Raw genomic sequence first — 15312 nt, forward strand, 5'->3', positions numbered from 1 at the left:
TTTGGTGATGAGTCTCATGAGTTTAATTTTTCCAAGTTTAGTAGAAAACCTCATAAAAAATAATTGCCTAGTAAGGATGAAATAATTGGTCTTGCTTCTATGGTTGTGCCTCCTACTGGTCCTTTAGAACAATATCTGCTAGACGATGAAAACGATTTACATATGCATGAAAGAAATGAAATAAATAAGATTTTCTTTGGACAACGTCCTCGGCTTAAACACAATTTGCCTATTGAAACTCTAGGAGGCCCTCCACCACCTAAAGGTGATCCTGTGTTTGAATTAAAACAATTGCCAGCCACTTTGAAATATGCTTATCTTGATGAGAAGAAGATATATCCTGTTATTATTAGTGCTAACCTTTCAGAACATGAAGAAGAAAGATTATTGGAAGTTCTAAGGAAGCACCGAGATGCCATTGGATATACTCTTGATGATTTGAAGGGCATTAGTCCCACTCTATGTCAGCACACAAGATTAATATGGAACCTGATGCTAAACCCGTTGTTGATCACCAACGTCGGTTAAATCCAAAGATGAAGGAAGTAGTAAGAACGGAAATATTAAAACTTCTGGAAGCGGGTATAATCTATCATGTAGCTGATAGTAGATGGGTAGGTCCTGTTCATTGAGTCCCTAAGAAAGGAGGTAATATTGTTGTTCCTAATGATAAGAATGAACTTATTCCACAATGAATTGTTTCAGGCTATAGAATGGTAGTTGATTTTAGAAAATTAAACAAAGCAACTAGAAAAGATCAATACCCTCTGTCTTTTATTGATCAAATGCTAGAAAGATTATCTGAGCACACACATTTTTGCTTCCTTGATGGATACTCTGATTTTTCACAAATACCTATTTCTCAACCTGATCAAGAAAAGAACACTTTCACTTGTCCCTTTGGAACCTATGATTATAGACGTATGCCTTTTGGTTTATGCAATGCACCTGCTACCTTTCAAAGATGTATGACTGCTATATTCTCTGACTTTTGTGAAAAGACTGTTGAAGTTTTCATGGATGACTTTTCCATTTATGGGAAGTCTTTTGATGATAGTTTAAGCAATCTTGATCGAGTTTTGCAGAGATGCTAGCAAACAAATCTTGTCATGAATTGGGAGAAGTGCCACTTTTATGGTTAATGAAGGTATTGTTTTGTGCCATAAAATTTCTGAATTAGGTATTGAAGTGGACAAAGCTAAGATTGATGCAATTGAGAATATTCCATGTCCTAAAGATATCAAAGGTATTCGTAGTTTCTTAGGTCATGCTAGCTTTTATAGGAGATTTATCAAAGACTTTTCTAAAATTTGTAGGCCTCTTACAAATCTTCTGCAAAAGGATGTTCCTTTTGTTTTTGATGATGATTGTCTAGAAGCCTTCGAAACACTCAAGAAAGCCTTAATTTATGCACCTATTGTTCAACCACCTGATTGGAACTTGCCTTTTGAAATTATGTGTGATGCTAGTGATTATGTTGTTGGTGCTGTTATAGGAGAAAGAGTTGACAAGAAAGTAAATGTTATTCATTATGTTTGTAAAACTCTGGACGGTGCTCAAAGAAATTATGCTACTACTAAAAAGAATTTCTAGCAGTGTTGTTTGCTTGTGACAAATTTAGATCTTACATTGTTGATTCAAAAGTAATTGTTCACACCGACCAAGTTGCTATTAAATATCTTATGGAAAAGAAAGGTGCTAAACCTAGGCTTATTCGATGGGTTCTCTTGATACAAGAATTTGATTTACATATCACTGATAGAAAGGGAACAGAGAACCCCGTAGCTGATAACTTGTCTAGGTTGGAGAATGTCCTTGATGACCCACTACCTATTGATGATAGTTTTCCTGATGAGCAGTTAGCTGCAATAAATGTTTCTCATAACACTCATTGGTATGTTGACTATGCTAATTACATTGTTGCTAAATATTTACCACCTAGCTTTACGTACCAACAAAAGAAAAAAATTCTTCTATGATTTAGGACATAACTTTTGGGATAACCCACATCTTTATAAAGAAGGAGTAGATGGGATGATTAGACGTTGTGTACCTGAGCATGAATAGGGACAAATCCTACGGAACTTTCACTCTCAAGCTTACGGAGGGTATCATGAGGGAGACAGAACTGGTCACAAGGTATTGCTGTCTAGGTTTTATTGGCCTACTCTTTTCAAGGATGCTCGTAAGTTCGTCTTATCTTGTGATGAATGTCAAAGACAAGGTAATAACGGTAAGTGTCAAGAAATGCCTATGAATTATTCATGTCTTGTTGCACCATTTGATGTTTGGGGATTTGATTACATGGGACCATTTCCTTCCTCTAACAGGTATACACATATTTTGGTTGTTGTTGATTATGTTACTAAGTGGGTAGAAGCTATTCCAACTAGTAGTTTTGATCAGAACACCTCTATTAAAATGCTTAAGGAAGTTATTTTCCCAAGGTTTGGAGTCCCTAGATATTTAATGACTGATGATGGTTCACAATTTATTCATGGTGCTTTCCGTAAAATGCTTGCCAAGTATGATGTTAACCATAGAATTGTGGCACTTTATCATCCTCAGTCTAGTGGACAAGTTGAACTTTGCAATAGGGAAATAAAATTAATTTTGCAAAAGATTGTCAATAGGTCCCGGAAGAATTGGTCTAAGAAATTAGATGATGCACTTTGGGATTATAGAACAGCATATAAAAATCCTATGGGTATGTCTCCTTATAAAATGGTTTATGGAAAAGCTTGTCATTTGCGTCTTGAGTTAGAACATAAAGCTTATTTGGCAATCAAAGAACTCAACTATGATTTTAAACTTGCCGGTGAAAAGAGGTTATTTGATATTAGCTCATTAGATGAATGGAGAACCCAAGCTTATGAAAATGCCAAGTTATTCAAAGAAAAAGTTAAAAGATGGCATGATAAAGGAATCCAAAAGCGTGAGTTCAAAGTTGGAGAATATGTTCTTTTGTACAACTCTCGTTTCAGATTCTTTGCAGGAAAACTCCTATCCAAATGGGAACGATCCTATGTTATTGAGGAGGTCTATTGGTCTGAAGCTATAAAAATGAATAATGCTGAAGGTACTAACCCGAAGGTTGTTAATGGGCAATGAATAAAAAAATATATCTCAGGTACACCAATTAATGTTGATAGTAATATTATCCAAACTATAACACCGGAAGAACAGATAAAAGAGGCATTCCGTAACACTCAAGAATCGTGAAAAAGAGGAGGCACATGTTACGGTAAGTAAACAGACTCCAAAAAACCTGCAAAAATATTTTCTATCCGTTTTGGAAAATAACAAAAATTAGGAAAATAAGAAACAACCAGGAAGGTCACCCTGGTGGGCACAAGACACCAGGGCGCGCCTGGCTTACCAGGCGTGCCTAGGTGGGTTGTGCCCACTGTCGGTGTCAAAAACAGCGGATCTCAGGTAGGGGTTCCCGAACTGTGTGTCTAAGGTCGATGGTAACAGGAGACAGGGGACACAATGTTTTACCCAGGTTCGGGCCCTCTCTATGGAGGTAATACCCTACGTCCTGCTTGATTGATCTTAATGAATATGAATATTACAAGAGTTGATCTAGCATGAGATCGTAAGGCTAAACCATAGAGGTCTAGCTTGTATGGCTATGATAATGTCCCTCCTTTGGACTAAGTCCTCCGGTTTATATAGACACCGGGAGGATCTAGGGTTACACAAGGTCGGTTACAAAGAAAGGAATTTACATATTTAATCACCAAGCTTGCCTTCCACGCCAAGGAGAGTCTCATCCGGACACGGGTGTAGTCTTCGGTCTTTGTATCTTCACAGCCCATCAGTCCCCCATGGCTAACAGGCCGAACGCCCGAGGACCCCTTAGTCTAGGATTCCCTTAGTAGCCCCTGGACCTGGCTTCAATGACAAGGTATCTAGCACGTCGGCCTATCTTCGGCATTGCAAGGCGGGTTCCTCCTTCCGAACTCCACAATAGTCTTCGGACGTATTCATGTGTCCGGACCTGTAACACACACCACACACAACCACACAAAGAATATAATTTTACACGCGTCCAATCTGCTGACAACTTTTCGTAACATGACATCACATCTACCCGGTCATAATCTTGAACCGTTTTTTGTCTGTCGCTCCATGTTTCGAGACGCTGTTTCCATTGGCACGTCTTGTCAAAGCAGAGACCGTGTCCCCTTATTACGGGATTCTCATCAATACGGGCGTGGGTAACCCCACCGTGGGTAACTCTCTTCCTCTGCCCTTCCATTCTTGAGCTCCAGCGCCGAAGTTCTCATCTTCTTCGTCTTGAGCAAGCCTCAACCTTGTCCGGATCCAGAGGTCAAGGCAAGTGGATGGCCTCCTCCGTCCTGGAGGAGGACATCGCCGAGCTTTGTGCAGCCGGGTACCTGGCAAAGGGAATCTCCCACCGCCTTCCGGCCCAGGGACAAATCGTTCCCACGCCGAAGCCCAACGAGAGGGTAGAATTCATCCCTCATTTCCTCCGTGGGTTAGGGTTCCCACTCCACCCCTTCGTCCGCACTCTGATGTTCTACTACGGGATAGACTACCATGATCTATCCCCGAACTCCCTCCTCAACATCTCGGCGTTCATCGTTGTGTGTGAAGCCTTCCTCCGCATCCAGCCACACTTCGGGCTGTGGCTCAAGGTCTTCAATGTGAAGCCGAAGGTGGTGGATGGCCAGCACGCGGAGTGCAGAGGCGCCATGGTGAGCAAGCTGGACAATGTCTCCTGGCCGAAAGGCACATTCGTGGAGACTGTAAAAGAATGGCAGAAACATTGGTTCTGTATCACAGAAGCCCTCGGCACCACCAGGGCCGCAACTGCCGAATTCAACTCTAGCGCTCCCATGCGACTCACCTCCTGGGTCGAGAAGGACCCGAACTGGTGTTCGCTAGACGAGCTGACAGCACTGCAAACGCGCATTCAAAGCATGGTGGATAGAGATATCAAACTCGTCGATATAATCCAGGTGATGATAGTTCGCCGGATTCTTCCATGCCAAATCGGAAGCCCCCCTCTATGGGAGTTCAATCCGAAGAAGCACCACACCTCGAAGAGGCTCTTCGAAACCACTCACGAAGATGCCAGGAGGTTGCTTTTTAAGGGAAACGAAACACCCTCGGCCACAGATTCGGACTGCAGGCATGACATCAACCAACTCGCCAACAAGTTATATCATTCTTACTATATCCCTTACTTGCTTGTTTCAAAGATGATGTCTAATATTTTATCGTCATAGATTCTTCAGGTGTGGATGGAGAGGGCAAAGCGGATCCAATGTCCAGCCCCGCTGCCTGAAGAACCAGTCATCTCGCGTTTAGCAAAGATGCTGGTACCGGCGCCCTACAAGGCGCTGGAGAAGAAGGCCACAGGGAAGGCCAAGGGGGGCCGGAGTGGCCCCCACCGCAAGGGTGCTTCGGACGCAACGTCCGAAGACAAGACTCCTTCCTCCGCCATTGAAGACGATGATGATGAGGAGGAGGAGGAGGAGGAGGAAAACAACCATTCCCCTAATGAGGGGAAGAAGAAGAGGGCATCCTCCACCATTCTGGAGGCAGAGGTGCCCAAGAAGGGGAATGGCCCACTCGTGGCCAGCTCCGCATGGGACGTTGAAAGCAGTCTGGAGCAACGCCACCGCACTAAGCCACGGGCCACATCCTAAGTGCTAAGACTTACATCCGCCCATAAAGTTTCTCCTCCTCATTGTATTGATATGATTGGTTATGTTATTGTAGTATGGCCCGCAACAGCTCCCCATGATCCTCATCAGGAGGCTCACTGGATTCCAAGGCGGTGGCCAGCGATTCACCGCAAGCCGCTCAGTCCCCCCAGGCCAAGGACGATGCGGAGGTGCTACCCCGAAGGACTGTTCCAGGTGGCGGAGAGGCTCAGGAGGCACCAGAAGGCGAAACCCCCGTCGCCGGACACCAAGGGGAGTCAATCCCCGTGGAGACTGGTGGGGAGGGCCGTATTCAGTTCAGCCCTCAACCGGACTCAATTCCGGAGACCGATGCGGCTCCGAATCCAGCACGCAACCTCCTTCGAAAGAAGGGGGGATGCCTATTCCACCGGTGACCCCTATCCAACCAGGGGCACGAGATAATCTGCTGGAGGGGTTGCGAAGCGCTTCCATTATGGATGAGCACCGTGTCCTTATGGGCACGGTAATTGAAAGGGTTCAGTCCGCCAAGAGTGGACTAACCGAAGCCTGCAGTGGCCTACTGACAGGTTTTGAGGTAAGCGAAGCAGAAAAGAGAAAATCCCAATGTAGACAGTAGCCCATGAGACACTGTCCGTTGTTCGGAAAAAAAAAGTCGGACAGAGGATCAATCTCCTATTGTAGGAAACTAACTAATTTTTTCTGAAATATAAACATAGGCATCGCTGTTGGTTGCAGCCTCACATACTGCTGAAGTCTCCGGACTGAAGCAAAAACTGGCGGAGGCCGAGGAAGAGTTGGGCCAGGTGAAGAGGAAGCTCCAGGAAAAACAAGGTAAGTAATAACCTGTTATGTATTCAAAAAAAGGAAAATGATATGCAATGACCGAAATGCCATGACATTTACAGAGGCGACGACCGAGGTCGAGGCCCTGAAACAAGCCCTGGTTGAAGCTGAAGGGAAGGCTATCAAGGAGCAGACCGCTTGGAAGAAGCTCAAGGCCCGAGTCAATGAGGTCCAACGGGTGCTCGAGGATGCGGTGAAGAAGTGTGAGGCCTTGGAGCATGATGCATCGGTTTAAGAGACCGAACTCGCCAAGGCTCGCCAGAGTGCGGAGGCAGCCCGAAATGAGGCCCAGGGTGCCCTCCAGGAGATCCAGGAGGCCAAGAGGATTATGGCGGGTAAGGAATTCAATATGCAAAGCAAGAATGTGAAGTTGAAATACCGTTTACTAACCCAGATTCGGAGTTCTCCAGGGGCTTTTACTGACCGGCTGTGCAGTGTGGCTGACGCCGCAGAATTCTTCCGAGCCGAAGAAGAGAGCTCCGCGGAGAAGATGTTCTGGTCGCAATATCTTGCGCCAGAACATCCAGTGTCCTTCAGCGATCAGCTAAAATAGCAGGTCGAGCTGCTTAGGGCGACCGAACTGGCCATGAAGGATTTAATAATCCGGTTGTGGCCAGCCAAAGCTATACCCGGCAGTTACTTCGGCCTCATGAAGCGACTAGTGGATGCCTGTCCTTGGCTGGACGTTGTTAAGCGGTCCGTCTGCATTGAGGGCACACGTCTGGCCTTCTCCTATTGCAAGGTCTGGTGGGCGAAGCTTGACACCGTCAAATTAGCGACCGAGGGGGCGCCGGAGGGCAAGGAGCACCACACACCTGAGCGCTACTTCGACGATGTCTTGGAGGGGTCCCGCATTGTTGTGGATCATTGTGCGAAAGACACTATCTTTGAATGAATGTATTCGAGCTCCCTCTACCTTGTATGATAAAATAAAGTGATTGTGCAATATAATGCTTGTTATGTTTTTAAATGTTTACTTCGTGTGCGGTCGTGTTGTATGAAATCAGAGGGTTAACCAATCATCGGGGTCTGCCCCCACGTAGGTAGTATGGGGGTGTTCGGATGGAAACTAAACAATCTTGACCCAATTAGATGGTCCTTGAAGGAGTTGTTTAGTGCGACGAACCAGGCAACCAGACTATGTCGGTGTCAAAACCGGCGGATCTCGGGTAGGGGGTCCCGAACTGTGAGTCTAAGGTCGATGGTGACAGGAGATGGGGGACACAATGTTTTACCCAGGTTTGGGCCCTCTGTATGGATGTAATACCCTACGTCCTGCTAGATTGATCTTGATGAATATGAGTATTACAAGAGTTGATCTACCACGAGATCATAATGGCTAAACCCTAGAGGTCTAGCTTGTATGGCTATGATAATGTCTCTCCTCCGGACTAAGTCCTCCGGTTTATATAGACACCGGGAGGATCTAGGGTTACACAAGGTCGGTTACCTAGAAAGGAATCTACATACTTAGTCGCCAAGCTTGCCTTCGACGCCAAGGAGAGTCCCATCCGGACACGGGTGTAGTCTTTGGTCTTTGTATCTTCACAGCCCATCAGTCTGGCCTATGGCTAATAGGCCGGACGCCCGAGGACCCCTTAGTTCAGGACTCCCTCAGTAGCCCCTGATCCTGGTTTCAATGACAAGGTATCTGACACGTAGGCCGGTCTTCGACGTTGCAGGGCGGGTTCCTCCTTCCGAACTCCACAATAGTCTTCGGACGTATCGACGTGTCCGGACCTGTAACACACACCACACACAACTGCAGAGAGAATATACTTTTACATGCGTCCAATCTGCTGACAACTTTTCATAACATGACATCACATTTGTCCCGTCATAATTTCGAACTATTTTTCATCTGTCGCTCCATGTTTTGAGACGCGGTTGCCATTGGCATGTCTTGTCAAAGCAGAAAGTGGGTCCCCTTATTACGAAATTCTCATCAATACGGGCGTGGGTAACTCAACTGTGCTATTTACACAGCCCTTGGGAATAGGCGAGTTTTAAGGCGAGTGGGAAGGCGTTTGCATTCGTGACCTTTATATGGGGATAAGGATTCGCCCTCACTCGCCCTTGCCTTCTCCTTCCTCCGCCCATCCATTCCGGAGCTCCAGCGCCCAAGCCCTAGCTTCCCCCACCGGAGAGAGCACTCCAACCATGTTCGGATCCGGAGCTGGTGGCAAGTGGATGGCCTCCTCTGTTGAGAAGAAAGACATCAAGGAGCTCCGAGAGGCTGCATACATGAGAGGGTCGCGTTTCTCACACATTTCATCTGCGGGCTGGGATCCCCTCTCCACCCGTTTGTCTGTGGACTGATGTTTTACCACAGGCTGGACTTTCATGATCTAGGCCCCAACTTTATCCTCAACATATCAACATTTATAGTCGTTTGCGAGGCCTTTCTCCATATCCCACCTCACTTCGGCCTATGGCTGAAGACCTTCAATGTAAAGCCGAAGGTGGTGAGAGGCCAACAAGCAGAGTGCGGAGGTGCCATGGTGGGCAAGATGCCCAACCTCACATGGCCCGAAGGCTTCTTGGTGGAGACGGTGAAGGGGTGGCAGTCGGGGTGGTTCTACATCACCGAGCCGCGCGACACCAACTGGGCGGCGGCCCCCGAATTTTCATCCGGAGCTCCGCTGCGGCTCATCTCTTGGCAAGAGAAGGGCCTAACCTGGGGTTCTTCGAGCGAGCTAACTGGGCTCCATACGTGCGTCCAGAACATGATAACCAAGAGGATAAAACTTGTCAACGTGATCCAGGTTATGCTCATTCACCGGATCCTTCCGTGCCAACGCCAGACTTGCTATTTGTGGGAGTTCGATCCGACCAAGCACCAAACGCTGCTAGAGCTCTTCAACACGACACAGGAAGACATCTGAAAAGTGCTCTTCAAGGCCGGTGAGACACCATCGCCTACGACCAAGGATCGCGGGCTCAGCTTAAAATGCCAGGCTAATTCGGTAAGCTCTTTCATGTTTTCAAGGTATAGCCTTTACTGACATATTCTAAGATGGAGTTTAAGACTTCCTTTCAATTTTTTAGGCCTGGATCGACATAACGGGGCATATTCACTATCCGGATCCACTGCACGAAGACCAAGAGACCCCACTTCTGGCGAAGATGCTGTTTCTAGCGCCTTATGATGTGCCGGAGAAGAAGGCCAAGAAAACGGCCAAGGGGGCCCGGAGAGGCCTTCGCCGAAAAGGCGCTTCGAACGTGACGTCCGAAGACATGACTCGCTCTTCGGCCGCCGAAGATGACGACGACAAGGAGGAAGAAAGCGACTCCCCCTAGAGGGGGGAGAAAGAAAAGGTGGCCTCCCCAGATTTGGAGGCGAAGGTGCCCAACAGGGGGAAGGGCTCCCTTGCGGATGACTCAGCGTGGGACGTTGATAGCAGTCCGGAGCAAATGCCCCGGACCAAGCCTCGGGCCACCTCGTAAGTACCAAAAACCTTATGGTTGTCGAAATGTCTGGCCTTTCCATTTTGTAGTATTAATATGTTTAAGTTATGCCATCACAGTCCAGCTCATGATAGCTCCCTGCGATCCTTGACAGAGGGTTCGCTAGATTCAAAGGAGATGGCCAGCGTGTCATTACTGCCCACTAACTCCCCCAAGGACAAGGACGACATGGAGGTGTTGTCTCGAACGACTTTCCCGGGTCAGGGAGAGGCTCTGGAAGCGCCAGAAGGCGATGCCTCCGTCGCCGAGCACCCGCGAGAGCCAATCACCATGGAGACTGGTGGTGAGGAGGGTTGTGTTCGGTTCGTCCCTCAGCAGGACTCGATTCCGGAGACTGATGCGGCTCCCGAATCCGGCACGCAACATCCTTCAAAAGAAGGGGGTATGCGTGTTCCTCCGGTGACCCCTGTCCAACCCGGGGCACCGGATAATCTGCTGGAAGCGCTGTGAGGCGCTTCCATTGTGGATGAGCACCGTGTCCTTATGGGCACGGTAATCGAGAAGGTTCCATCCGCCAAAAGCGGATTGACCGAAGCCTGCGCTCGCCTTTTAACAGGCTTTGAGGTAAGTAGTGTAATTGTAGAAAGGATATCACAGTGTAGACAGTAGCCCCTGATGGTCTGTTCGGTGTTCGGAAAGATAAAGTTGAACAGAGGATCAAAAGAATTTTCACATGAGTCTAACATAAGATATCTATGTGAATAAGTAGGCGTCGCTCCTGGCTGCTGCTGCTCATACTGCGGTGGTCTTCGGCTTGAAGCAAGCCTGGAGCGGGCCGAGGAAGAGCTCTGCCTCATAAAGAAGCAGCTGGAGGACAGCCAAGGTATGCGGTGACCTGCGCGTGAATTGAGGAAGTATGAATGTTTCGTGCTGACCAAAGTGTCATGAGTTTTATTAGGGTCCACGACCGAGGTGGCGGCCCTCAAGAAGGCGTTAGCCGAGGCCGGGGATAAAGCGGCCAAGGAGCACGCCGCATGTGAAAAACACGAGGCCCGGGTCAGCGAGGTCGAGCAAGAGCTCTAGGATGCCGCCAAGAATTATGCGTCCTTGAAGCGTGATTCAAAGATGCAAGCGTCCGAACTTGCGAAGGCCCACCAGAGCGCACAAGAGGCTCGAGCCGAGGCCTAGAAGATCGTGGCGGGTAAGGCTTTCATTATGCAAAGCAAGTTTGTGAAGGAAACGTTCCTTTTACGTACCCAAATTTGGAGCTCTCCAGGGGCGTTTACGGATTTGCCGCGCAGCATATCATATGCTGCTGAGTTCTATCGAGCCGAAGAAGGGAGTTCTATGGAGAAGTTGTTCTGGTCTCAATATCTTGGACCGGAACATCCGATGTCCTTCTGCGACCAACTGAAACAGCTGGTCGAGCTGCACAAGGCGGCCGAGCTAGCCATGAAGGACCTGATAGTCCGACTATGGCCTGCCGCGCCAACACCCAGCAGCTATTTCGGACTTGTGAAGTGGCTTGTTGGTGCCTGCCCACGGCTTGAGGTCATAAAGCCATCGGTCTGTATTGAAGGTGCCCGGATGGCCTTTGCCCGTGTCAAGATGCACGGGGCGAAGATGGATGCCAAGAACCTGATGACCGAGGGGCCGCTTGAGGGCAAGGAGCACCGCCATCCCGAGTTATATTTTGCTGGTGTCCTGGAGGGATCCCGCCTTGTGGTGGAGCAATTTGCGAAGGATGTTATATTCCCATGAAAATATTCGTATTATCCTCGCCTGTAACATGAATCAATGATGTTGTGTAATATAATGCTAGTTATGTTTTAATTTTTCCCTCCTGTGCGGCCGTGTTGTTTAAAATCTGAGGGTTGGCCAGTCGTCGGCTTCTGCCCCCATGTAGGTAGTACGGGGGTGTTCGGGATGGAATCTAAACAATCTAGATCCAATTATATGGTCCTTGATGGAGTTGTTTAGCGCAACAAACCAAGCTTCCAGACTAGGTGGCTTGAACGCCCTCACTTAGCCATAGGAGTTTTATAATAAAAACATGGGCGCAACCCCTAGTATCTGAAGTAGAGTGCTATAAGCGTCTGATCGGGAAGTACCGATCCTTCGCGTAATGCGGAAGAAATCTCCAACGATTTTTAACCTCCGAACAGCTGACCGGCTCTCGTCGCATCATGATAGTCAGTTTTCGGCTTTCTCTGCTGAGGTGCTCCTTTGGATAAACCAAAGCACAATTGAAGTAGTTCTCCCTTTACTACCTTAGCCGATATAGCGGAACGTAAGGTAGCAAGCACAGGAGCCGGGCAACCCAACTATTGACCAAAGACATGATTCAGAGCCAATGCATATAATGCTAAGTTCGGGGTGCCGAACTATACTTATAGAAAGTGATCGGACTTCTATTGCCATAATGTGGGGTGCTATGATGCCCCTGGCAAACATCAAACATACCAAAGTGTACGGGTACTACCTGATAGGGTTATCCATAGGGGAGCTGAACAAAGAGAAAGAAAACAGAAAAGTTACAAAGGTAAAAAGCTGGGGTCCTAAAGCTCCAGCCGCAAACTGTTCTCATTGTATTTTAATTAGTACTTCAAGGCGCATTAATATAGGTAGTGTGATAAGCCATAGGCTATTTGACATGCCGAAACCAAGGGAGAGCTGCATGTGGGTCCTAAAAAACAGGTAGCATTATCGTTAACGGAATCACCTAAAAAGTCCCCATATGTGTGTGTTTCTCGCCATATTGGTGTGTTTATCCTTCAATAGGGCCGATGACCAGTCCACCAGATGGGGCCTGTGGGATTGAGACCTGCAAAGGAAACAAGTAAAAGTGAAAGTATGTGTGTATCCGATGTCGGTTGAGCTGTACTATGGACCACAAGCTAGCTATGCCTCCATCGATGCCCATGGAATTTTAAGTGCGTAGGTATGTACGCATGGCACGAATGTCGCCCCCTTATCGGGACTGAGACGGAGGCCGGATTGCTAGTCGAGCTCCTGACGAGCGCAACTCTCCTCCTGCAGAGTAGTTCGGACCCTCTTAACGGTGTCCGTGGGCTCGGCAGCAGAATTAAGGTTCTGCTTGAGAAGGCCACTCTGTACTTCTGCAGCTAAGGCAGCTATGTGCTCTTCTGTACAGAGGGGGCGTTATGTATTTCCGTTGACCATTATGACGCCGCGCGGCCGGGCATCTTGAGCTTGAGGTAAGCATAGTGTGGTACTGCGTTGAATCAAGCAAACACTGTTTGTTCGAGCAGTGCGTGATAGCCGCTGCGGAAGGGGATGATATTGAAGATTAACTCCTCGCTTTGGAAGTTGTTCGGAGATCCGAAGACAACCTCTAGTGTGATTGAGCCCATACAGCGGGCTTCTACACCTGGTATGACTCCTTTGAAGGTAGTCCTGGTGGGCTTGATCCGTGATGGGTTGATGCCCATTTTTTGCGATGTATCCTGATAGAACAGATTGAGGCTGCTGCCTCCGTCCATAAGGACGCGAGTCAGGTGGAACCCATCAATTATTGGGTCTAGGACCAGTGAGGCTGAACCACTATGACGGATACTGGTCGGATGATCCCGGCGATCAAAAGTGATCGGGCATGACGACCATGGATTAAATTTTGGGGCGACTGGCTCTATCGCGTAGACGTCCCTGAGCGCACGCTTGCGCTCCCTCTTGGGGATCTGGGTAGCGTATATCGTGTTCACCATTTTGACCTGAGGGGGAAACTTCTATTGTCCCCCTATGTTCGGTTGCTGGGGCTCTTTGTCATCGTCCTCACTTTGCGATCCCTTTTCCCTGTTCTCGGCGTTTAATTTGTCGGCTTGTTTAAAAACCCATCAATCTCTGTTTGTATGATTGGGTGGTTTGTCCGGGGTGCCATGAATTTGGCGCAGACGATCGAGTATGCGGTCCAAGCTGGATGGGCCTGAGTTGTTCTTTTGGAATGGCTTCTTCCGCTGACCGGACTTAGAGCCACTGAATCCGGCATTGACCGCCGTATCCTCGGTGTTATCGCTGCTGTTTCGATGCTTGTATCTGTTGCATCGAGACTTGTCCTTGTTATTTTTAACTTCGGGGGTGCCAACGTCGCTTGCATTGTTTTTGCTACGGGCCAACCAACTGTCCTCGCCCGCATAAAAGCGGGTCATGAGTGCCGTGAGGGCGCAATGGATTTCGGCTTTTCATGGCCGAGGTGGCGAGCGAGCTATTCATCGTGGATGCTGTGTTTGAAGGATGCTAGGGCTTCGGCATCCGAACAATCGACGATTTGGTTCTTTTTAGTTAAGAACCTAGTCCAGAATTTCCTGGCGGACTCTCCAGGTTGTTGAACTATGTGGCTTAAGTCACCTGTGTCTGGTGGCCGGACATATGTACCTTGGAAGTTGTCGAGGAACGCTTCTTCCAAGTCCTCCCAGCTACCGATAGAATTTTTAGGCAAGCTGTTTAACCAGTGCCGAGCTGGCCCCTTGAGTTTTAAAGGGAGGTATTTGATGGTGTGGAGATCATCGTCGCGGGCCATATGAATGTGGAGAATGAAGTCTTCGATCCACACCGCGGGGTCCGTGGTTCCATCGTATGATTCTATATTCACGGGTTTGAACCCTTCTGGGAATTCATGATCCATGACCTCATCAGTGAAGCAATGAGGGTGTGCGGTGCCACTATATCGGGTCGTATCGTGACGTAGCTCTGATGGAGTCCGTCTGCGGTTTTCAGCCCGCGCATGACAAAGTTTGTCATGTCCGAATAGGTGGCCGTCATCGTGTGTCGAGGCACTTCCTCGAGATCCGTAGATTGATCTGGTATGTCCTGCTTTATTGTTCAGGTTTTGCCGGAGGTCATACGTATGGCCGTGGGCTAATTTACCCCTACCTATGCAATGAGGCGGGGCGGGCTGGTGTTCGGCGTGAGTTGCCGTTTTGTCCCGACCACGTGGTGGTCGGTCAGCCGCATTCTACGATGGTGGTATGTATTTCGGCGCCTGCTCATCAAACTGAGGTACCAATTTAGGCTTTGGGTAACTTTTGGTTGGGCGCTTGAGGCCATATTATCCGGGTGCTAGGACATCGGTCCATTTATCATTGAGCAGATCTTGATCAGCTTGAAGTTGCTGCTTTGTTAGGACCCCGACTCAATGTCACATCGATCTAGCCTGTAACACCTCATATCACTTTGCGGCCTCATGCACGGTATTCCCACGGGTGTCGCCTTACCTTTGCCCGGGACCGTTTGCGCCTTTTGGCTCACGTATATGATGATGTCGCTAGCATCCATATGATAAGGAGCCCGGGCTGACATGACTAGTCATAAACCCAAAGTGGCACAGACTTACAGGGACAGGCATCCATGACCCTGCATCGAA

The sequence above is a fragment of the Triticum dicoccoides genome, chromosome 6A (genome assembly GCF_002162155.2).
Source record: "Triticum dicoccoides isolate Atlit2015 ecotype Zavitan chromosome 6A, WEW_v2.0, whole genome shotgun sequence".
Taxonomy (NCBI): domain Eukaryota; kingdom Viridiplantae; phylum Streptophyta; class Magnoliopsida; order Poales; family Poaceae; genus Triticum; species Triticum dicoccoides.